Source organism: Moschus berezovskii, chromosome 4, assembly GCF_049115385.1.
Source record: "Moschus berezovskii isolate FMDL1 chromosome 4, NW_MosBer_1.0, whole genome shotgun sequence".
NCBI classification, from domain to species: Eukaryota; Metazoa; Chordata; class Mammalia; order Artiodactyla; family Moschidae; genus Moschus; species Moschus berezovskii.
The window spans coordinates 67211425-67216230 of NC_142463.1; positions in this window are offsets into that span (position 1 = coordinate 67211425).

Genomic DNA, 4806 nt, shown 5'->3' on the forward strand with positions numbered 1-4806 from the left:
AAAAAGCAAGAGAGTTCCAGAAAAACATCTATTTCTGCTTTATTGACTATGGCAAAGCCTTTGACTGTGTGGCTCACAATAAACTCTGTAAAATTCTTCAAGAGAAAGGAATAGCAGACCACCTGACCTGCCTCTTGAAAAACCTGTATGCAGGTCAGGAAGCAACAGTTAGAACTGGACATGGAACAACAGACCGGTTCCAAATAGGAAAAGGAGTACGTCAAAGTTGTATATTGTCACCCTGCTTATTTAACATATGCTGAGTACATCATGAGAAACGTTGGGCTGGAGGAAGCACAAGCTGGAATCAAGATTACCAGGAGAAATATCAATAACCTCAGATATGCAGATGACACCACCCTTATGGCAGAAAATTAAGAGGAACTAAAGAGCCTCTTGATGAAAGTGAAAGAGGAGAGTGAAAAGTTGGCTTAAAGCTCAACATTCAGAAAACTAAGATCATGGCATCTGGTCTCATCACTTCATGGCAAATAGATGGGGAAACAGTGGAAACAGTGGCCGACTTTTTATTTTTCTGGGCTCCAAAATCACTGCAGATGGTGAGTGCAGCCATGAAATTAAAAGACTCTTACTCCTTGGAAGGAAAGTTATGACCAACCTAGACAGCATATTAAAAAGCAGAGACATTACATTGCCAACAAAGGTCCATCTAGTCAAGGCTATGGTTATTCCAGTGGTCATGTATGGATGTGAGAGTTGGACTATAAAGAAAGCTGAGCACAGAATTGATGTTTTTGAACTGTGGTGTTGGAGAAGACTATTGAGAGTCCCTTGAACTGCAAGGAGATCCAACCAGTCCATCCTAAAGATCAGTCCTGGGTGTTCATTGGAAGGACTGATGTTGAAGCCAAAACTCCAATACTTTGGCCACCTGATGCGAAGAGCTGACTCATTTGAAAAGACCCTGATGCTGGGAAAGATTGAGGGCAGGAGGAGAAGGGGACGACAGAGGATGAGATGGTTGGATGGCATCACTAACTCAATGGACACGGGTTTGGGTGGACTCTGGGATTTGGTGATGGACAGGGAGGCCTGGTGTGCTGCGGTTCATGGGGTCGCAAATAGTCGGACAGGACTGAACGACTGAACTGTACTGAATGTTGCAAAACAATAATAGCAAAACAAAAACAAAAAAATCTTCCAAGAATTCTCCATAATGCTGTTGGAGAATTTCCAAAAACATTTTACTACTTAAGAACAAAAGAGATATTGAAAAGTAAAAGACAATAAAAAGTGTGACTCACAAAGTAAAGGTTTCTGACCCTTTCCCTGGATATACAGTTCTTGTCTCATTTCTAAGAGAAGACAGAATCCTTACCATTTGAATAGCTGAATGTCTGTTTCTTGCCAGCAGTCCAGAACACAACAAAAATTAAAGTTCAAGTCTTCTAGGATTTTTCCTGTAACATTTCTTCCTTCTTAAAAAAGAAAATAGAAGATACTTTCTAATTAAATTAATCATTTAAATAATTATTAATTATCTAATTAATTGAAACTATTCTACATGTTTGGTCATTTCTATTTCTTCAAGACTTTATTTTCTTGGACTTCAAAATCACTGCAGACAGTGATGACAGCCATGAAATTAAAAGGCACTTGCTCCTTGGAAGGAAAGCTATGACAAACATAGACACCTTATTAAAAAGCAGAGCCATCACTTTGCCAACAAAGGTCCATATAGCCAAAGCTATGGTTTTTCCAGTAGTCATGTACAGATGTGAGAGTTGGACCATAGAGAAGACTGAGCGCCAAAGAATTGATGCTTTTGAACTGTATTGTTGAAGATTCAAGAGTCCCTTGGACTGCAAGGAAATCAAACCAATCAATCCTAAAGGAAAGAAACCCTGAATATTCATTGGAAGGACTGTTGCTGAAGCTGAAGCTCCAAAACTCTGGTCACTTGACATGAAGAGCCGACTCATTGGAAAAGACCCTGATGCTGATGGCAAAAGGAAAAGGGGATGGCAGGGGATGAGATAGTTAGACAGCATCACCAACTCAATGGACATGAATGTGAGGAAACTCCAGGAGATAGTGGAAGACAGAGAGGCCTGGCATGTTGCAGTCCATGGGGTCATAAAGAATCAGACACGACTTAGTGACTAAATAACAAAAACAATTTCTTAAAGACCTTTAAAATATCCATGAAAAAAATTAATAGCTACCTGCAAAACTAGTGATACAATTCAGATACTTTTTAGGTCTTTAATTTCTTATATGGAAATTAGTTAAATTTTAAAAACCCTCTTTTTCATTTTTTTCCCATTGTTAACATAAATGAGAACATAACTTGAGATGAACTGTATTTAGGATTCTCCAAAGACATTTGCATGTAGGGATTGACTACAGCTCATTTGAAGCAACATGATATATGTGTCCATTAAAACTTTTTCAAGTCTGCTTCATCTTGATAAATACACTCCACATTCTATTACTTGTTCTTTCTCTCTATTCCCCGCATCACAGACTGGGATCTGGGCAGTAGTACCTTAAGCTTATTTACTGTTTAAACCACGATATTTTTAGATTCTCAGGCAGTTTTTATAATGTCTTGACTCCCTTTTGTACTATTCTCTCCAACATAACTAATATCAGAAATAACTCCTATAACTTTAAAAATTTTTATGCTGGTTGCTTACATGTGATACCTGAAATTAAACTACTATCAATACTTGATTTAGCATTGAAACATGTAAAGTTTGAAGTCTTTTTCTATGGTAAAAAATATTAGAGAGACTATAATGTTTTGCTGCTACTGCTAAGTCACTTCAGTCGTGTCCGACTCTGTGCAACCCCATAGACGGCAGCCCACCAGGCTCCCCCGTCCCTGGGATTCTCCAGGCAAGAACACCGGAGTGGGTTGCCATTTCCTTCTCCAATAATGTTTTGAGTTCAATTTAAAAGAGGAATCTATTTTAAAGTACTTATAGCAGCATGGTGTAAGTTTAAACAAGCATAGGATTGGCAATTAGGAGACTAAGATTCCAATTTCCATTTCTGCCACTAATAATGTTTCCATGCTCCTAATTATTTAAGTAAATTATGGCTTATTTTCTATTACCTATAATAAGAATTGGACTCAACATTTTAAGTCTCTTCTAGTTTTAAAATTCCACAGTACTAATAGGTGAACACTTTTATATCTGTTTATTTTTAAAAAGAATGCTCACTGGCTATGCAACTCCTTACATAGGTACTTTAAAATTACATCATTATTAAGCATTTACTATGTGTGTCAGCCATCTTAAATCCATTCTGGAATAAGGCCAAAGAAAAATAAGCAAAATATATCTGCATGTATTTGATGCCATTGAACTGTATACTTAAAGTTAAGTGATATATTTTTATGACACACAGACACTACATATATATATATATATCAGTTCAGTTCAGTTCAGTCGCTCAGTCGTGTCAGACTCTTTGCAACCCCATGGACTACAGCACGCCAGATGGCCTCCCTGTTCTTCACCAACTCCTAGAGCTCACTAAAACTCATGTCCATCCTGACGGTGATGCTATCCAACCATCTCATCCTCTGTTGTTCCCTTCTCCTCCCGCCTTCAATCTTTCCCAGCATCAGGGTCTTTTCAAATGAGTCAGTTCCTCACATCAGCTAGCCAAAGTATTCGAGTTTCAGCATCAGTCATTCCAATACTCAGGACTGGTTTCCTTTAGGCTTGACTGGTTGGGCGTCCTTGCAGTCCAAGGGACTGTCAAGAGTCTTCTCCAACACCACAGTTCAAAAGCATCAATTCTTTGGCACTCAGTTTTCTGAAGATAGTCCAACTCTCACATCCATACGTGACCACTGGAAAAACCATAGCTTTGACTGGATGGACCTTTGTTGGCAAAGTAATGTCTCTGTTTTTCAGTATGCTGTCTAGGTTGGTCATAGCTTTTCTTCTAAGGATCAACTGTCTTAATTTCATGGATGCAGTCACCATCTGCAATGATTTTGGAGCCCCCAAAAATAAAGTTTCTCACTGTTTCCATTATTTCACCATAATTTGCAATGAAGTGACTGGACTGGATGCCATCATCTTCGATTTCTGAATGTTGAGTTTTAAGCCAACTTTTTCACTTTCCTCTTTCACCTTCATCAGGAGACTCTTTAGTTCTTCTCCACTTTCTGCCATAAGGGTGGTGTCATCTGCCTATCTGAGGTTATTAATATTTCTCCCGGCAATCTTGATTCCAGCTTGTACTTCATCTATCCCGGCACTTCGCGTGATGTACTCTGCATATAAGTTAAATAAGCACGGTGACAATATACAGCCTTGATGTACTCTTTCCTGATTTGGAGCCAGTCTGTTGTTCCATGTCCAGTTCTAACTGTTGCTTCTTGACCTGCATACAGATTTCTCAGGAGGCAGGTCAGGTGGTGTGTTATTCCCTTCTCTTGAAGAATTTTCCACACAATCAAAGGCTTTGGCATAGTTAATAAAGCAGAAATATATTTTTTCTGGAATTCTCTTGCTTTTCCAATGTTCCAGTGGATGTTGGTAATTTGCTCTCTGGTTCCTCTGCCTTTTCTAAATCCAGCTTGAACATCTGGAAGTTCACAGTTCACAGTACTGTTGAAGCCTGGCTTGGAAAATGTTAAGCATTACTTTACTAGCGTGTGAGATGAGTGCAATTGTATGGTAGTTTGAACATTCTTTGGCATTGACTTTCTTTGGGATGGAATGAAGACTGACCTTTTCCAGTCCTGTGGCCACTGCTGAGTTTTCCAGATTTGCTGGCATATTGAGTGCAACACTTTCACAGAATCATCTTTTAGGATTT